The 21,451-nt window shown below is 39.9% G+C and overlaps 1 protein-coding gene across 2 annotated transcripts in view; it reads right to left on the bottom strand.

Moving 5' to 3' along the window:
* Positions 1 to 21,451, bottom strand: part of SNX2 (sorting nexin 2) — a 65,473-nt gene that overhangs the window by 35,707 nt on the left and 8,315 nt on the right. Inside the window, exon 2 of one of the 2 annotated variants that reach the window (XM_088838797.1) lies at positions 4,504 to 4,683. The exons of the other annotated variant lie outside the window; for it this stretch is intronic. The gene's annotated coding sequence lies outside the window, so the exon portion shown is untranslated. The remainder of the gene's footprint in view (positions 1 to 4,503; positions 4,684 to 21,451) is intronic. 2 annotated transcript variants of the gene reach the window in all.

The raw sequence follows: 21,451 nt of genomic DNA, 5'->3' as shown, positions 1-21,451 counted from the left end.
AGCACCCAAAACAACTAAAGACTTAGGAAGAAATCTAACAAAACATGCACAAAATCCCTATAAGGAAAACTAAAAAACTCTAATGAACAAAATTAAAGAAGAGCTAAATAAATGGAGAGATATTCCATATTCATGAATAGGAAGACTCAATACTGTCAAGATGTCAGTTCTTCCTGACTTTGATCCACATGTTCAATGCAATACCAATCAAAAATCCAGCAAGCTAACTTGTGGTTACCTATAGAATGATGATAAAGTTTACAGGGAGAAGCAAAAAACCCAGAAGAGACAGTACATTACTGAAGGAGAAGAATATAGTGGGAGGACTGCGGCTACCTGACTTTGAGACTGACCATAAGGCTACAATAACTTACACAGTATGGTACAGGGAAAAGAATGAATAGACCAGTGGAACAGAATAGAGAACCTAGAAACAGATTCACTCAATATAAGCAAGTCCTTCATGGACAGCAGTCTTGTGGCAAAGGGGCTTGTGTAACTCAATGACACTATGAGCCATGCCATGCAGGGCCACCCAAGAAGGACAGGTCACAGTGGAGAGTTCTGACAAAACATGGTCCACTGGAGAAGGGAATGGCAAACCATTCCAATATTCTTGTCTTGAGAACTCTGTGGACATTATAAAAAGTCAAAAAGATACGACACTGGAAGATGAGCCCTTCGGTTCAGAGGGTGTCATATGCTACTGGGGAAGAGCGGAGAAATAGCTCCAAAAAGAAGGAAGAGGCTGGGCCAAAGTGGAAACAATGCTCAGTTGTGGGTGTATCTGGTGTTGAAAGGAAAGTCTGATGCTGTAAAGAACAATAAAGTATAGGACCTGGAATGTTAAGTACATGAATTAAGGTGAACTAGACATGGTCAAACATGAGACGGCAAGAGTGAACATTGACAACTTAGAAACCAGTGAACTAAAATGGATGGGGATGGGTGAATTTAATTCAGATGACCATCATGTTTACTTCGGTGGGCAAGAATCCCTTAGAAGAAATGGAGTAGCCCTCATTATCAAGAAAAGAGTCTGAAATGCAGTACTTGGGTACAATCTCAATGACAGAATGATCTGTTTCCAAGGCAAACCACTGAACATCACAGTAATTCAAGTCTATGCCCCAACCTCTAATGCTGAAGAAGCTGAACGGTTCTATAAAGACCTACAAGAACTTCTAGAACTAACACCAAAGAGTCATACCTTTTTCATCATAGGGGATTGGAATGCAAAAGTAGGAAGTCAAGAGATACCTGGAATTAAGAGGCAAGTTCGGTCTTGAGTACAAAATGAAAAAGGGCAAAGGCTAACAGAGTTTTGTCAAGACAGCACACCTGTCATAGCAAATGCCCTCTTCCAAAAACAGAAGTGACAACTCTAGACAAGGACATCACCAGAGGGTCAATACTGAAATCAGTCTGATTATAATCTTTGCAGCTGAAGATGAAGAAGCTCTCTACAGTCAGCAAAAACAAGACCTGGAGCTGACTGTGGCTCAGATCATGAGTTCCGTATTGCAAAATTCAGACTTTTATCAAAGAAAGTAGGGAAAATCACTAGGGAGTTTAGGCACAATCTTAATTAAACCCTTTTGATTGTACAGTGGAGGTGACGAATAATTCAAGGGATTCGATCTGATACACAGAGTGCCTGAAAAACTATGAATGGAGGTCAATAACTCTACATAGAAACTAGTGACCAAAAACCAGCCGAAAGAAAAAGAAATACAAGAAGGCAAAGTGGTTGTCTAAGGAGACTTTACAAATAGCAGAGGAAAGAAGAGAAGTGAAAGGCAAGGGAAAAAGGGAACGATATAACCAACTGAATGCAGACTTCCACAGATAGCAAGGAGAGATAAGAAAGCCTTTATAAGTGAACAATGCAAAGTACTCGAGGAAAGCAACAGAATGGAAGAGACGAGATCTCTTTAAGAAAACTGGAGATATCAAGGGAACATTCCATGCAAGGATGGGAAGGACAAAGGGCAGAAATGGTAAGGACCTAACAGAAGCAGAAGAGATTAAGAAGACACGGCAAGAATACACAGAAGAACTGTAGGAAAAAAGTCTTAATGACTCAGATAACCACAATGGTGTGGTCACTCACAGAGAGCCAGAAATGGAGTGTGAACTCAAGTGGGCCTTAGGAAGCATTCGGTTCAGTTGCTTAGTCATGTATAACTTTTTTGTGACCCCATGGACTGCAGCACGCCAGGCTTCCTTATCTATGACCAACTCCCAGAGCTTACTCAAACTCATCTCCATTGAGTCGGTGATGCCATCCAACCATCTCATCCTCTGTTGTTCCCTTCTCCTCCTGCCTTCAATCTTTCCAAGCATCAGGGTCTTTTCAAATGAGTCAGTTCTCATCAGGTGGCCAAAGTATTGGAGTTTCAGCTTCAGCATCAGTCCTTCCAATGAATATTCAGGACTGATTTCCTCTATCACGAACTGATTGGATGTCCTTATAGTCCACAGGACTCTCAAGAGTCTTTTCCAACACCACAGTTCAAAAGCATCAATTCTTTGGTGTTCAGCTTTCTTAATAGTCCAACTCTCACATCCATACATGACCACGGGTAAAACCATAGCTGACTAGATGGATCTTTGATGGCAAAGTAATGTCTCTGTTTTTTAATATGCTGTCTAGGTTGGTCGTAACTTTCCTTCCAAGGAGCAAGCATCTTTAATTTCAAGGCTGCAGTCACCATCTTGCAGTGATTTTGGAGCCTCCAAAAATAAAGTCTGTCACTGTTTCCATTATTTTCCCATCTATTTGCCATTAAATGATGGGACCAGAGGCCATTATCTTTGTTTTCTGAATGCTGAGCTTCAAGCCAACCTTTTCACTCTCCTCTTTCACTTTCATCAAGAGGCTATTTAGTTCTTCGCTTTCTGCCATAAGGGTGGTGTCATCTGCATATCTGAGGTTATTGATATTTCTCCCGGCAATCTTGATTCCAGCTTGTGATTCTTCCAGCCCAGCGTTCCTCATGATGTACTCTGCATATAAGTTGAATAAGCAGGGTGATAATATACAGCCTTGAAGTACTCCTTTCCTGATTTGGAATCAATCTGTTATTCCATGTCCAGTTCTAACAGTTGCCTCTTGACCTAAATACAGATTTCTCAGAAGGCAGGTCAGGTAGTCTGGTATTCCCATCTCTTTAGGAATTTTCAGTTTGCTGTGATCCACACAGTCAAAGGCTTTGGTGAAGTCAATAAAGCAAAAATAGAAGTTTTTCTGGAACTCTCTTGCTTTTTCGATGATCCAGCGGATGTTGGCCATTTGACCTCTGGTTCCTCTGCCCCTTCTAAAACTAGCTTGAATATCTGGAAGTTCACGGTTCACATACTTTTGAAGCTTGGCTTGGAGAATTTTGGGCATTACTTTGCTAGCATGAGATGAGTGCATTGTGCAGGTAGTTTGAGCATTCCTTGGCATTACCCTTCTTTGGGGGTGGGAATGAAAACTGACCTTTTCCAGTCTTGTGGCCACTGCTGAGTTTTCCAAATTTGCTGGCATATTGAGTGCAGCATTTTCACAGAATCATCTTTTAGGATTTGAAACAGTTCAACTGGAATTCCACCACCTCCACTAGCTTTGTTCGTAGTGATGCTTCCTAAGGCCCACTTGAATTCACATTCCAGGATGTCTGGCTCTAGGTGAGTGATCACACCATCATGGTTATCTGGGTCCTGAAGATCTTTTTTGTACAGTTCTTCTGTGTATTCTTGCCACCTCTTAATATCGTCTGCTTCTGTTACATCCATACCATTTCTGTCCTTTATTGTGCCCATCTTTGCATGAAATGTTCCCTTTGTATCTCTGATTTTCTTGAAGAGATCTCTGCTGCTGCTACTGCTGCTAAGTCACTTCAGTTGTGTCCGACTCTTTAAGACCTCATCAACGGCAGCCCACCAGGCTCCCCAGTCCCTGGGGTTCTCCAGGCAAGAACACTGGAGTGGGTTGCCATTCTCTAGTCTTTCCCATTCTGTTGTTTTCTTCTATTTCTTTGCACTGATCACTGAGGAAGGCTTTCTTATCTCTCCTCAATATCCTTTGGAACTGAATTCAAATGGGTATATCTTTCCTTTCCTCCTTTGTCTTTAGCTTCTCTTCTTTTCTCAGCTATTTGTAAGGCCTCCTCAGACAACCATTTTGTTGTTTTGAATTTCTTTTTCTTGGGGATGGTCTTGATCACTGCCTTCTGTACAATGTCACAAACCTCTGTCCATAGTTCTTCAGGCACTCTAACAGATCTAATCCCTTGAATCTATTTGTCACTTCCACTGTATACTTGTAAGGGATTTTATTTAGGTCATACCTGAATGGTCTAGTGGTTTTCCCTACTTTCTTCAATTTAAGTCTGAATTTGGCAATAAGCAGTTCACGACACGAGCCACAGTCAGCTCCCAGTCTTGTTTTTGCTTCTTGTATAGAGCTTCTCCATCTTTGGCTGCAAAGAATATAATCAATCTAATTTCTGTACTGACCTGGTAATGTCCATGTGTAGAGTCTTCTCTTATGTTGTTGGAAGAGGGTGTTTGCTATGACCAGTGTGTTCTCTTGGCAAAACTCTGTTAGCCTTTGGCCTGCTTTGTTTTGGACTCCAAGGCCAAATCTTCCTGTTACTCCAGGTATCTCTTGACTTCCTACTTTTGCATTCCAGTCCCCTATAATGAAAAGGACATCTTTTTTGGGTGTTAGTTCTAGAAGGTCTTATAGGTTTTCATAGAACTGTTCAACTTTAGCTTCTTCAGCATACTGGCTGGGGCACAGATTTGTATTACTGTGATATTGAAAGGAAGCGTTACTACTATGAAAGTTAGTGGAGATGATGGAATTCTAGTTGAGCTACTTAAAATCCTGAAGGATAATGCTGTTAAAGTGCTGCACTCCATATGCCAGTAAATTTGGAAAACAAAGCAGTGGCCACAGGACTGGAAAAAGTCAGTTTTCATTTCAATCTCAAAGAAGATCAATGCCAAACAATGTTCAAACTACCACCCAATTGGGCTCATTTCACATGCTAGCAAGGTAATGCTCAAAATCCTTCAAGCTGGGCTTCAGCATTTCATGAACCAAGAAATTCCAGATGTATAAGCTGTATGTACAAAAGGCAGAGGAACCAGACATCAAATTAGCAACATTCACTGTCTCACAGAGAAAGCATGGCAATTCCAGAAGAACATCTACTTTGGCTTCATTGACTATGCCAAAGTGTTTGACTGTGTGGATCACACAACAAATTGTGGAAAATTGTTAAAGAAATGGGAATACCAGACCACCTTAACTGTCTCCTGAGAAGCCTATACGCGAGTCAGGAGCTGCAGTTAGAACTAGACATGGAACAACAAATTAGTTCAAAATTGGAAAAGGAGTGCATCAAGGCTGTATATTGTCACCTTGCTTATTTAACTTATATACAGAGTACATTATGTGAAATGCTGGGCTGGAAGAAGCACAAGCTGGAATCAAGATTGATAGGAGAAATATCAACAACCTCAGATATGCTGATGGTACCACTCTTGTCAGAGAGCGAAAAGAAATTAAAGAGCCTCTGGAAGAGGGTTAAAGGGGAGAGTGAAAAGGCTGGCTTAAAACTCAACATGTAAAAAACTAAGATCATGGCGTTTGGCCCCATCACTTCATGGCAAATAGAAAGGGAAAAAGTGGAAAAAGTGACAGTTTATTTTCTCAGCCTCCAAAATCACTGTGGATGGTGATTGCAGCCAAAAAGTTAAAAGACACTTGCTCCTTGGAAGGAAAGCTATGACATATATAGACAGCATATTAAACAGCACAGACATCACTTTGCTGACAAAGATCCATATAGTCAATGCTACGGTTTTCCAGTAGTAATGTACAGATGTGAGAGCTGGGCAATAAATAACACTGAGCATCAAACAATTGATGTTTTTGAGTTGTGGTGTTGAAGACGACTATTGAGAGTCCTTTGGACTGCAAGGAGATCAAATCACTCAGTTCTAAAGGAAATCAACCCTGATCATACACTGAATGGACTAATGGTCATTCGACTCATTGGAAAAGACCCTGATGCTGGGAAAGACTGACGGTAGGAGGAGAAAGGGGCAAGAGAGCATGAGATGGTTGGATGGCAACACCAACTCAATGGACGGGAGTTTGAACAAACTCTGGAAGATAGTGAAGAACACAGAAGCGTGGCATATTGCAGTCTATGAGATTGCAAAGAGCCAGACATGACTTAGTGACTGAAAAACAACAAAATAGCCAAACGATTCTCAACAAATGAGCAAAGGCAACACAATGTGGAAAAATTAATCTCTTCAACAAACAGTGCTGCAACAACTGAAAATCTCCATGTAAGAAAAGCATCTAGAAACAGACCTTACAGCCGTCACAAAAACCAACTGAAATGGGATCACTGACCTAAAGATCGGAGAAGGCAATGGCAAACCACTCCAGTACTCTTGCCTAGAAAATTCCATGGACGGAGGAGCCTGGTAGGCTGCAGTCCATGGGGTCGCTACAAGTCAGACATGACTGAGCAACTTCACTTTCACTTTTCACTTTCACACATTGGAGAAGGAAACGCCAACCCACTCCAGTGTTCTTGCCTGGAGAATCCCAGGGACGGGGGATCCTGGTGGGCTTCCGTCTATGGGGTCGCACAGAGTCGGACACGACTGAAGTGACTTAGCAGCAGCAGCAGCAGCAAAAGATAACTCAAGAGTAAATCTAGATGACCTCATGTTTCATAATAAGTTTTTAGATACAACAGAGGCACAATCCATGAAAAAAACATTCAATAAGACAGACTTCACTAAAATTAAAATAAAAACTACTCTGCAAACAACTATGTCAAGAAAATGGAAAAACAAGCTGCAGATTGGGAGAAAATATTTTCAAAAGACACAGCTGATAAAGCCTTGTTATCCAAAGTATACAAAGAACTCTTAAAACTCAACAATTAGAAAATGAACAACCCAATTTAATAATAGGCCAAAGACCTTAACAGATACTTCACCAAAAATAAACACATGGCAGATAACCATATGAAAAGATGTCCCACATCATATGTTATCAGAGAAATGCAAATTAAAACAACAGTGAGACACACTATACCTCATAGTGGATTCACTCCAGATACCTATTAAAGTGATCAAAATTTTGAACACTGATACCACCAGATGCTGATAAGGATGTGAAGCAACAGGAACTCTCATTCACTGCTGCTGGGAGTGCAAAGTGGTACAACCACTATGGAAGACCATTTTGGCAGTACATTTGTAAGATAAGCATACTCTTATGTGTTCCAGCAACTGTGATCTTTAGTAGTCATCCAGGGGAGTTGAAAACTTATACCCACACAAAAACACGCACATAATGTTAACAGCAGCTTTAAAAGTAAGTGCTAAAATTTGGAAGCATGAAGATGTTCTTCAGCAGGTGACTGGGTAAGCAAACTACAGTACATCCAGACAAAGGAGTATTATTCAGACCAAAAGGAAATGAAGCATCTAACCATGAAAAGACATAGAGGAAACTTAAATGTGAAAGAAGGCAGTCTGAAAGACCTACATATTATATATTTACAACTATATTGCACTGTTGAAAAGGCAAAACTATGGAGATAGTAAAGACTAGTGGATTGGAGGAAGTGTGGGATGAACAAGCAGAGCAGAGAGGAATTTCAGGACAGTGAAACTACTCTGTAATATATTATAACAGTGGACACATGTCATTATACATTTGCCCGAATCCAGAGAATGTACAACACCAAGGGTGAACCCTAATGTAAACTATGGATTTTGGATGATTGTGATTTGTCAGTGTAGTTTTACCAACTGCAACAAAGGTACCACTATGGTGGAGGATATTGATAATGAAGAATGCATGTGTAGGCACATTATATGGGAAATCTCTATACTTTCCACTCAATTTTGCTATGAACTTAGAACTGCTCTAAAAGGTAAAGTCTATTTTTCAAAAGACATAGCAGCAGAGTGGCATATTCGAATATGCCACTCTATAAAAGAAATAGTTACCTATGAGTACGATCAAATTTCCTGACAGTACTCATGAAAATAAATGCTGCTGGGCTTCCCTGGGGTCTCCAGGATAAAGAATCTATCTGCCAATGCAGGCAATGGCACCCCACTCCAGTATTCTTGCCTGGGAAATCCCATGGACGGAGGAGCCTGGTAGGCTACAGTCCATGGGGTCGCTAAGAGTCGGACACAACTGAGCGACTTCACTTTCACTTTTCACTTTCATGCCCTGGAGAAGGAAATGGCAACCCACTCCAGTGTTCTTGCCTGGAGAATCCCACGGACGGGGGAGCCTGGTGGGCTGCCGTCTATGGGGTCGCAAAGAGTCGGACATGACTGAAGCGACTTAGCAGTAGCAGCAGCAGCCAATGGAGGAGACATGGGTTCAGTCCCTGATCCAGGAAGATCCCATATGCCGCATGCAACTAACGCTGTGCACCAAAACTATTGAGCCTGTGCTCTAGAGTCTAGGAGCAGCAGTTACTGAGCCCACGTGCCACAACTAATGAAGCCTGCGTGCCCTAGAGCCCATGAATGCCCAGCACAGTAATAAACAAAAATTATAAACAAAAGAATAAACACATACTCTTTAAAAACCAATCGATACACAAATAAATATTGCTTTTTGCAGCTGGTCCTCTCTTTGTGGGAGTCCCAACAGATTCAATCAACTGCAGATTGAAAACATTTTTTTAAATTCCAGAAAGATTCAATAAAATGGATCTTGCCACACACCAGCTTGTGGCTCAGCTGGTAAAGACCCTGCCTGCAATGTGGGAGACCTGGGTTTGATCCCTTGGTTGGCAAGATCCCCTGGAGAAGAGAAAGGCTAAGTATTCTGGCCTGGAGAATTCCACAGACTGTACAGTCCATGGGGCCGCAAAGAGTCAGACACGACTGAGCAATCTTCAAGGATTTCCTGATAGCTCAGTTGGTAAAGAATCTGCCTGCAATGCAGGAGACCCCGATTTACTTCCTGGGTCGGAAAGATCCTCTGGAGAAGGGATAGGCTACCCACTCCAGTATTCTTGGGCTTCCCTGGTGGCTCAGCTGGTAAAGAATCCACGTACAATGGGGGAGACCTGGATTCGATCTCTGGGTTGGGAAAATCCCCTGGAGAAGGGAAGGGTTACCCACTCCAGTATTCTGGCCTGGAGAATTCCATGGACTGTATAGTCCATGGGGTCATAAAGAGTCAGACACTGGTGAGCAACTTTCACTTCAGCAACCAATTGCACAGCTGTTGCCGCTGATGCTAAGTCACATCAGTCATGTCCAACTCTGAGCGACCCCATAGATGGCAGCCCACCAGGCTCCCGTCCCTGGCATTCTCCAGGCAAGAATACTGGAGTGGGCTGCCATTGCATTTACATTGTATTTACTATTTATAAGCATTTACCAAACTACCACACTATTGCACTCATCTCACACGCTAGTAAAGTCATGCTCAAAATTCTCCAAGCCAGGCTTCAGCAATACGTGAACCATTAACTTCCAGATGTTCAAGCTGGTTTTAGAAAAGGCAGAGGAACCAGAGATCAAATTGCCAACATCTGCTGGATCAAGGAAAAAGCAAGAGAGTTCCAGAAAAACATCTATTTCTGCTTTATTGACTATGCCAAAGCCTTTGACTGTGTGGATCACAATAAACGGTGGAAAATTCTGAAAGAGATGGGAATACCAGACCACCTGACCTGCCTCCTGAGAAACCTGTATGGAGGTCAGGAAGCAACAGTTAGAACTAGACATTTAACAACAGACTGGTTCCAAATAGGAAAAGGAGTACGTCAAGGTTGCATAGTGGCACCCTGCTTATTTAACTTACATGCAGAGTACATCATGAGGAACACTGGGCTGGAAGAAGCACAAGCTGAAATCAAGATTGCCGGGAGAAATATCAATAACCTCAGATATGCAGATGACACCACCCTTATGGCAGAAAGTGAAGAGGAACTCAAAAGCCTCTTGATGAAAGGGAAGGAGGAGAGTGAAAAAGTTGGTTTGAAGCTCAACATTCAGAAAACGAAGATCATGGCATCTGGTCCCATCACTTCATGGGAAATAGCTGAGGAAACAGTGGAAACAGTGTCAGACTTTATTTTTTTGGGCTCCAAAATCACTGCAGATGCTGATTTCAGCCATGAAATTAAAAGATGCTTACTCCTTGCAAGGAAAATTATGACCAACCTAGATAGCATATTAAAAAGCAGAGACATTACTTTGCCAACAAAGGTCCGTCTAGTCAAGGCTATGGTTTTTCCCGTGGTCATGTTACAGATGTGAGAGTTGGACTGTGAAGAAAGCTGAACGCCGAAGAACTGATGCTTTTGAACTGTGGTGCTGGAGAAGACTCTTGAGAGTCCCTTGTACTGCAAGGAGATCCAACCAGTCCATTCTAAAGGAGATCAGTCCTGGGTGTTCATTGGAAGGACTGATGCTGAAGCTGAAACTCCAATACTTTGGCCACCTCATGCGATGAGCTGACTCACTGGAAAAGACTCTGCTGCTGGGAGGGATTGGGGGCAGGAGAAGGGGACGACAGAGAATGAGATGGCTGGATGGCATCACTGACTCGATGGACATGAGTTTGAGTGAACTCCGGGAGTTGGTGATGGACAGGGAGGCCTGGAGTGCTGTGATTCATGGGGTCGCAGAGTCGGACATGATTGAGCGACTGAACTGAACTGAAGCATTTACACTGACATAGGTATTACAAGAAATTCTGAGATGATTTTAAAGTATATGGGAGGATGTGTATTGGTTATATGGAACACTATGCCACTTTAAATAAGAGACTTCCTAAAGGGATTTTGGTGTCTGTAGTGTGTCCTTAAACCAATGCCATATGGATACTGAGGGAGATTATACTTGCTTTGAATAAGAAACAGGCATTAAGGACCTATATATAATAGACCTGTGCACTCAACTTATTAACAGATTTTTATTTTTAAAATGTCAAAATTTCCTGGGGATCAAAAGTTCTGGATTTTAGTTCTGCCTGCACACTAACTTGTCTATGGTTACATAAATTTCCTTGCTATTGTTTTTCAGTCACTAAGTCGTGTCCAACTCTTTGCAACCCCACGAACTACAGCACACCAGGCCACCCTGTCTTTCACTATCTCCCAGAATTTGTTCAAACTCATGAGAAGTACATCAGATTTGCTATAATGGTGCTTTTTTCCGCCATTTTTTTGACTACCCACTTCACTCTTTTACAATTTCTAAACCTAGAGTCATCTAACTTGATTTCACTTTGCACTTCTTAACTTTGCAAAACACCAAAATTTGTAAAAATTACATGTAATCTTAAAAATAGTCAATTTCAACTCAAGGCTATTATTTAGTGCTTGTGTAAAAGGAGATCAATCCTGGGTGTTCAATGGAAGGACTGATGCTACAGCTGAAACTCCAATACTTTGGCCACCTCATGTGACGAGTTGACTCACTGGAAAAGACTCTGATGCTGGGAAGGATTGGGGGTGGGAGGAGAAGGGGACGACAGAGAATGAGATGGCTGGATGGCATCACCGACTTGATGGACATGAGTTTGAGTGAACTCCGAGAGTTGGTGACAGACAGGGAGGCCTGGCGTGCTGTGATTCATGGGGTCGCAAAGAATGGGACATGACTGAGTGACTGAACTGAACTGAACTGAGTGACCCTGTGATCAAATCTCAAGAGAAAAGACAATCAACAGATCCTAACCCCAAAACAGTCAGATATTGTAATATTAGCCAAGAAAACTTTTACAAGGTTTCGAGCTATGCTACATGAAGTGAATGAAAAGCTATATTTGAAGTGAATGAAAAGATGAATGTTTGCAGCAAAGAAATAGAACCTACCAGAAAAAAAAAAAGAGAGAAAAGAAAAAAAAGGAAAACTCCAGAACTAAAATCAAAGTATCTAAAAAAGTTCACATACTGGGTTCAATAAAAGAATGAAGAGGACACAGAAAAGTTGTCAGTGAACTTGAAAATAAATCCATATGAAGTATCAAATCTGAATAATCATAGGAAAAAAAGTTGAAAAAAATGAACAAGACCTCAGACATCTGCGAGATATTAGAAGGTCTAACATTTATGTCACTGAAGTCACTGGAGAGATGAAAATTTTCTGCAGAAATATATACAGAAAAAAACTGTTGAAAATTCCTGAAGCTGAAGGATATAAATGTATAGGAGCAAACTTCAAAGAGAATAAAACCAGAGAAAACTATGACTACAACGTATTATCACATCGTTAAAAATAAAACTATTAGGGGAAAAAAACGAAAGTCATGAGAGGAAAAAACCCACCATTTTCACAGGGACATACCAATTTTAATGACTGTAGATTTCTCATCAGAAATCCTAAAACAGTCTAAGAACAGTTTCTAAGTGATGGAAAAAAAACTTTCTACTCAAAGATCTATAAACAGAAAAAAATATCTTTCAGGAATAAAGGTAAAATAGTTTTCAGATGAAGTACAAATAAGATAATTTATCATCAATAGACCTGGTCTAAAAAAAAAATGCTAAAAGAAATTCTTTAAGCTTAAGAAAAATTATACAAAAGGAACAATGAAAGAAGGAAACAACAGAAATGCTAAATATCTGAATAACAAAAACTACTTTTTCCATCTTCAAGTCGTTAAAATAGATACGACAATTCAAAGTAAAAACTGTAATACAGGATACAGTTATAACACATGCAGACTATTAATAACCTATGATGTCCTCTTATCATAAAGGTTCTTCATACTATGCTAATATCTTGGAGATTCATAGTTCTTTGACATCAAAGTCACAGAGGAAGAAAAACTAGAATGTTTATGTAACAGAAAGGACTCTTTCATATCATAGATTAGTGCCTGGGAGTGGAGAACAAGATGGGAATGGTGTGGACCATGAAGAACTCCAGTGATGGCTGAGGTGGCAGCAGTCACCCACTGTGGGAGGCTACGAGGTATGCACTTTATATCAGTGCCCATCCATCAGCAACACAGTGCCCTGCTCCTCTGCTCACTGAGCAGTCACTCAGAAAATGCTCTCAGGACTCACTCACCTCTGCCTCTGCCTCTCCATGTCTCTCTTAGTTTCCAAGTGGGTGCAGGAAGAGCTATTCTCAACCGGACAGAAAGGAGTGTGGAGAGAGTGGCCACAGAATGAGGAAGTGATGGTGGAAGAGCAGTGTGACCGCTTCTGGGTGAGCAGAATTATCCAAGACAGGTGACTCAATGCAGGCATTGAGGACTCATAGCTAACCTCTTTCCCCCCAAAAGATTAGGTCTGTTTAATACCCAGTATAATAAAGACAAGGCTTCCCTGGTGGCTTGGTGGGAAAGAATCCATCTGCAATGCAGGAGCTGCACATTTGATCCCTAGGTTGGGAAGATCCCTTGGAGAAGGAAATGGCAACCGACTGCAGTATTCTTGCCTTGGAAACCCCATGGACAGTGGAGTCTAGCAGGCTACAGTCCGCTGGGGTCATAAAAAAGTCAGACATAGCTTGGCAACTAAATAACAACAATAAAGATAGTGTATTTTCTAGAGCAAAGAACAGGCAGACATTGTCAATTATAAATGATTTAGGTTCTGTAAACTCAAGTTTCTCAGCTATGACACAAACCAAAGGCTGATGCAACGCTGGTCTGGGCCCCTCTGTTTTGTCATGCTGGAAAGAGAAGGGCAAGGGAAAGCGTCACAAAGACACTCATGCTGTTTGCGATGCGCTGAGTATAAAATCCTTTATTATGTCAACTTCTAGCAGCCATAAAAGAAATTAATCTGTCAGATTACCAGGGAAGTAAAATTTACCTTTTACAGTTCTTAAAAAGAAAAAGTCAGTCATCTTGAAAATAAGTCTTAGGAAATATTCAATCTGAGTAATAGAGAAGGAAAAAGAAATGAAGAAAATGAACAAAATTCTAAGGATCTGTGAAACAATATAAAAAAGTTTAACAATCACATTACTGAAGCCCCCAAAAAGAGCAGCACAGAAAATTTTTTCAAGAAGTTATGGCTAATTCTCCAAATCTGGTGAAAGTGAAAGTGAAGTCACTCAATCGTATCTGACTCTCTGCAACCCCATGAACTGCAGCCTACCAGGGTCCTCTGTCCATGGGATTTTCCAGGCAAGAATACTGGAGTGGGTTACCATTTCCTTCTCCGGGGTATCTTCCCAACCCAGGGATGAAACACCGGGTCTCCGGCATTACGGGCAGACACTTTACCATCTGAGCCACCAGGGAAGCCCAAGACATTAATTTACAGATCCAGCAACATGAGGACTCCAAACAGGACTACTTCAGAAGATGCAGTCTCATCATTAAAAATGGCTGAAACCTAAACATTAAAAAACTAAAAACTTGAAACAGCTAAGGAAAAACAAACAAAAATTACACTTACAGAAACAGAAGAACTGAATATTTCTCATCAGAAATCAGAGACCAAAAACAGTAGCACAAAATCTTTAAAGTGCTGAAAGAAGTGCCAATGCAGAATTCTATATCCAGCAAAAACACCCTTCAGGAATGACGGTGCAATAAAGTTATTCTCAGATTAAAGAAAATTATAGGAATCTGCCATCACTAGATCAGCTTTTTTATAAAAAAGTGCTAAGTTTTTTTGGCCTGAAGATACATGATACAAAAAATGTAAATACACAGTTATAATATAGAGGTGGCCAGACTGTGTATAAAAGTAACAATTCACAACAATACGCTGCCTACAAAGTCCTACTTTAAAGATATAAATAAGTTAAAACTGAAAGAATGGAAAAAACATGCTATGCTACCAAAGAAAAGCTGGAGTGTTACATTAACAGTAAATAAGCTTAAGAATACCATCAGCAGTAAAGAGGGGTTTGTTGTTGTTGTTTAGTCGCTAAAGGCTCCGCTGTCCGTGATATTTCCTGCAGCAAGAATACTAGAGTGGGTTGCCATTTCCTTCTCCAGGGGATCTTCCCAACCCAGTGATTGAACCCGTGTCTCCTGCTTGGCAGGTGTATTCTTTACCTCTGAGCCACCTGTGAAGCCCAATAAAGGAGCGGTATCATATGATAAAAGGATCAATGTACCAAGAAATTGCAATAATACTAAATTGCAGTAATTGATACAATAAATACATATAATAAGAGAAGATAGAGAAGACCTGGAAAATACTATCAGTCAACTGGACTTTTAGAGAATACTTCAACAGTAACATCAGACTATATATGTTTTTCAAGTACACACAGACTATTCTCTATAAGAGGACACATTCCGGGCCATCAGACAAACCATAAAAAAACTGAAATCATAAAACATTCTCTGACAATAATCAAATAAACAGCTATCAGTACAGAAAGCTATCTAGAAAATCCTCAAATTTTGGAAATTAACACTTCTAAATAACCTGTAAGTAAAAAAAAGAATGTCACAAGGGAAACTAGAAAACAGTTTAAACTGAATGAAGACAAAAACAATATTAAAATTTGTGGGAGACAGCTAAAGCAGTGCTTCAGAGAAATACATAACTAAACACTAGTACTCAAAAAAGCCTTTTATCAATAATCAAAGCTTTTATTTGACAAAACAGAAAAGCAAACCAAACAGCAAGCAGAAGACATTAATAAAATTAAAAAAGAAAACAAAAAACAGAAATCAAGAAACCAAAAACTGATTCTTTGAAAAAGAAAAAAATCCCAATGACAAAACTTTAACAAGATTAAAACAAAACAAAAAAAAGTAAACAAAGAGATGGCATAAATTACCAATATAAGGAATAGAAAGGGAGGGGCATCACCCATAGACTCCATGGATACGGTAGTAAGTATGGAGTATTACGAAAAACTTCTGCCCATAAATTTCACAACTTACACTGAAAGGACAAATTCCTTTAAAGTCATATACCACCAAAGTTCATCAAGAAGAAATAATCAGAGACACTGAATTTGTAGTTAAAAATCTTCTAACAAACAAAACTCTATGTTCAAATAATTTCACTAGCAAGTTCTGCCAACAATTAAGGCAAACATAAGACTAATTCCACACAAAGTCTTCAAGAATACAAAAGAGGAGAAAACACTCTCCAATTCATTTAATGAGGTAAGCATTTCTGATACCCCAAATCAGACATTACAAGTAAAATAAAACAACACCCAAGTATCTGTCACAAACACGGACACTACAGCAACAAAACACTAGCAAACTGAGTGCAGCAATATATAAAAAAAGATAGATGCATTATGACTGTGTGGGACTTGAAGGAATTCAAGGTTTAATCAACATTGGAAAATCAATCAATACCACTTTATCAATAAACTAAAGAAGAGAATCACATGAATATATTAGGTGCAGAAAAAGCATTTGCCAAAATCAATATCCATTCATAGATACAAAACTCAGAACACTAGGAATAGAAGGGAAATTCTTTAACCCAATAAAAGCCATCTACCAAAACAATACTCTAGAAAGAAAAAAATGAGCATTTTCCTCCTATGAGCATGAATAGGGAAAAGATACCCACAATCACCACTTCTATTTAATATTACACTGGTGGATTCAGCCAGTGCATTAAGGCAGGAAAAAGACATAAAGATTGGAAAGAAATAAAACTCATATCACAGACAACATGACTGTCTACATAGAACATTTCAGACTCTAAAACTCTACTAGAACTAGTATCTAGCAACAGTTGCAGAAAACAGAGAAAATGTGCCATTAAGGAGTGAATATAAAAGATATAAAAGCACCAAAAAGCCATAAAATAGGTATAAAGTAATAAAATGTGCACTAGATCTGTATGCTGAAAAGTTGAAACATGAATGAAAAAAACCAAGGCAGACCTAAAAGAAAAAAGAGAGAGAGAGAAATAGTATACTTACGGCTTAAAGGCTCTCAATAGTATTAATATGCTAATTCTCCCCCAAACTAATCAATTGGGTTCATCGTTATCTCAACTAAAACCTCAGCAGGAATTTCTGATAGAAATCAATAAATAGATTCAAGAGTTGGACACGACTGAGCGACTGAACCGAACTGAAAGTTATATGGGCAGGCAAAAGAATAAGAATAGTCAAAAAACAATTTTGAAAAGAACAAAGTCACTGGATTCACACTACTTGATTTCAAGACTCAGTTAATCAAGACAACATACAACTGGCAGAAAGACAGTCAAAAGACCAACTACACAGAATCCAGAAATAGACCCACACATAAATGTTCTATTGATTTTTTGATACAGTCAAAGAAAACTCAAGGAAGAATTTTTTTTTTAAGTCCAGCTTCTTTCAGTTCAGTTCAGTCGCTCAGTCGTGTCCGACTCTTTGCGACCCCATGAATCACAGCACGCCAGGCCTCCCTGTCCATCACCAACTCCTGGAGTTCACTCAAACTCATGTCCATCGAGTCGGTGATGCCATCCAGCCATCTCATTCTCTGTCGTCCCCATCTCCTCCCACCCCCAATCCCTCCCAGCATCAGACTCTTTTCCAGTGAGTCAACTCGTCGCATGAGGTGGCCAAAGTATTGTAGTTTCAGCTTTAGCATCAGTCCTTCCAATGAACACCCAGGATTGATCTCCTCTAGAATGGACTGGTTGGATCTCCTTGCAGTCCAAGGGACTCGCAAGAGTCTTCTCCAACACCACAGTTCAAAAGCATCGATTCTTCAGCGATCAGCTTTCTTCACAGTCCAACTCTCACATCCATACATGACCACGGGAAAAACCATAGCCTTGACTAGATGGACCTTGGTTGGCAAAGTAATGTCTCTGCTTTTTAATATGCTATCTAGGTTGGTCATAACTTTCCTTCCAAGGAGTAAGCATCTTTTAATTTCCTGGCTGCAATCAGCATCTGCAGTGATTTTGGAGCCCAAAAAAATAAAGTCTGACACTGTTTCCCCATCTATTTCCCATGAAGTGATGGGACCAGATGCCATGATCTTCGTTTTCTGAATGTTGAGCTTCAAGCCAACCTTTTCACTCTCCTCTTTCACTTTCATCAAGAGGCTTTTGAGTTCCTCTTCACTTTCTGCCATAAGGGTTGTGTCATCTGCATATCTGAGGTTATTGATATTTCTCCCAACAATCTTGATTCCAGCTTATGCTTCTTCCAGCCCAGCGTTCCTCATGATGTACTCTGCATATAAGTCAAATAAGCAGGGTGACAACATACAACCTTGACGTACTCCTTTTCCTATTTGGAACCAGTCCATTGTTCCATGTCCAATTCTAACTGTTGCTTCCTGACCTGCATACAGGTTTCTCAAGAGGCAGGTCAGGTGGTCTGGTATTCCCATCTCTTTCAGAATGTTCCAGTTTATTGTGATCCACAAGTCAAAGGCTTTGGTATAGTCAATGAAGCAGAAATAGATGTTTTTCTGGAACTCTCTTGCTTTCTCCATGATCCAGCGGATGTTGGCTATTTGATCTCTGGTTCCTCTGCCTTTTCTAAAACCTGCTTGAACATCTGGAAGTTCACGGTTCACATATTGCTGAAGCCTGTCTTGGAGAATTTTAAGCATGACTTTACTAGCATGTGAGATGAGTGCAATTGTGCGGTAGTTTGAGCATTCTTTGGCATTCCCTTTCTTTGGGATTGGAATGAAGACTGACCTTTTCCCAGAGCCCAACTTTACCTTAATACAAATCTTAAATCTACTGATGCTGTTTCATGTACTGAGAAATACAGTCAACTAACAGGATTTATAGAGCATTCTGCTTAATATCAAACTAAATATATTCTTTTCAAGTACACACATAATGTTTACCACAAAAGACCATATTCTGAGCCATAAAGCAAACTGTAACATGACTATCTTTCAATAATTGAAATGAGATTTTATATGCAAAAAAATGAACCTCAATTCATAAGCAAATTAACTCAAAATCAATCAAGTCTAAATATAAATAAGCTAAAACTTTAAAACTTACAGAATAAACATAGGAAAAACTTTTGTGACTTTGGGCAATGTTACCCAAGGATTTCATATGCAACATATAAGGCATTATCAATCAAAAAAGGATAAAACAAGCCAGACTGGGAAAAAAAATATCTACAAAACATATCTGATGAAGCATTTGTATTTAGAACACATGAAAAAACTCTCAAAACTCAATAAGGAAACCTAGGAAAATGATATGAAAGAACACTAAAGACAACTCTCAGATGGTGAATACGGAGGCAAAAAAGTACTCACCGTCATTAATCATTAGGGAATGTATAGTAAAATTACAATGAGATAACACTACATATCTCTCAGAGTGATTAAAAAGCAGTGATATGCTGGTATATATTTAGCAATCAGGTCTTTGCAAAAGACGACCCTGAATTTTAGCTTTCACTGATTTCTGTGGCATAAACAATTCTCTCTGTGGCCAATTACTCCTTACTGAAAATGGAGCTAGTAAGACACTTTACACCACACAGATACAATAAACACATTAATTCAGAACCACAGAAACTAGTAAAACACAGTAAAGAAATAAACAAGTGACAAGTTGTAAATATTTACTGACTTTTAAAATATAATTTATGTTTATGTAACTTTTAACAATGGTTGTTTACTAACCAGCTTACAAAATTCCTGAAAACTTAACGATCAGTTCTTTCAAGCCAGCATAAGTCAGACATGCGGATCACAACAAACTGTGGAAAACTCTTAAAAAGATGGGAATACCAGACCACCTTACCCATCTCCTGAGAAACCTGTATGCAGGTGAAGAGGCAACAGTTAGAACTGGACATGGAAAAACAGACTGGTTCCAAATTGGAAAAGAAGTACATCAAGTCTGTATACTGCCACCCTGCTTATTTAACTTACATGCAGAGTACATCATCTGAAATGCTGGGTTGGGTGACTCACAAGCTGTAATCAAGATTGCTGGGAGAAATAGCAACAATCTCAGATATGCAGATGATACCACTTTAATAGCAGAAAGTGAAGAGGAACTAGACAGCCTCTTGATGAAGGTGAAACAGGAGACTGAAAAAGCTGGCTTAAAACTCAACATTCAAAAAACAAAAATAATGGGATCAGTACCATCAGCTGATGGCAAATAGATGGGGAAAAAGTGGAAACAGTGACAATTTATTTTCTTGGGCTCCAAAATCACTGCAGATGGTGACTACAGCCATTAAATTAAAAGATGCCTCCATGTTCCTTGGAAGAAAAGCTATGACAAACCTAGACAGTATATTAAAAAGCAGAGACATCACTTTGCCGACAGAGACATCACTTTGAAATACAGTCAAAGCTACAGTTTTTCCAGTAGTCGTGTACAGATGTGACAGTTGGACCAAAAAGAAGGTTGAGTGCCAAAGAACTGATGCTTTTGAACTGTGGTGCTGGGAGACTCTCAAGAATCCCTCTGACAGCAAGAAGATCAAACCAGTCAATCCTAAAAGAAATCAACCCTGAATACTCATTGGAAGGACTGATGCTGAAGCTGAAACGCCAAAACTCTGGTCACGTGGTGCGAAGAGCGGACACACTGGAAAAGATCCTGATGTTGGGAAAAACTGAGGGCAAGAGAAAGGGGACGAAAGAGGATGAGATGGTTGGATGGCATCAATGACTCAATGGACATGTGTTTGGGCAAACTCCGGGAGATGGTGAAGGACAAGGAAGCCTAGTGTGCTGCAGTCCATGTGGTTTTAAAGAGTTGGACAAGACTTAGCAACTGAACAACAAACAAAGCATGCCACTGCCTGAAACAACTGATACTAACAAATAGTGACAAGGATGTGGAACAACTGAATTCTCAACCTTTGAAGGGACTTTCCTGGTGGACCAGTGGCTAAGATTCAAGCTGCTAATGCAGGGGACCCATGTTTGATCTCTGATCTGGGAACTAGATACCATATGCTGCAACTAACAGTTTGCATGTCATATTAAAGATCCCGCATGCTACAACAAAGATCGAAGATCCTAAGCACCTCAACTGAGACTCACTGCAGCCAAATAAATATTTTTTAAAAATGGCTCGAAACACCATTGAAAACTGTCTCTTTTTCTTCTTTCTCAGAATGTTTTATAATGTTATTCGATTTCAGAGATAAAATGAATGAAAACCTGACCAGATACTAAAACAGGCAAAACCACCTGCACCTAAGGTTCCTTCAGGCAATACTTCAGGATTCAAACACTCAATACATATATACAAAGCTCTCTAAGTAGGAATAAGATTTCAATATTAAAGCAACTTTTATGATGGGAGGAACATACCATTGCATGCTTCTGTCTTTAAGAATCATGCTTTTATCAGTTTTTTAAAAAATAATTTTATTTATTTATTTTTGGCTGTGCTGAGTCTTCCCTGCCATGCAGGCTTTTCTCCTGTTGCTGTGCTTGGCTTCTCTCATTGCAGAGCACAGGTTCTAGGGCACCTGTGCTTCAGCAGCTGTGGCATATGGGCTCAATAGCTGTGGCACATAGGATTAG

Source organism: Moschus berezovskii, chromosome 8 (assembly GCF_049115385.1).
Source record: "Moschus berezovskii isolate FMDL1 chromosome 8, NW_MosBer_1.0, whole genome shotgun sequence".
NCBI classification, from domain to species: domain Eukaryota; kingdom Metazoa; phylum Chordata; class Mammalia; order Artiodactyla; family Moschidae; genus Moschus; species Moschus berezovskii.
The sequence above is the reverse complement of the archived record's forward strand: the minus strand, read 5'-3'. Positions and strand labels throughout refer to the sequence as shown.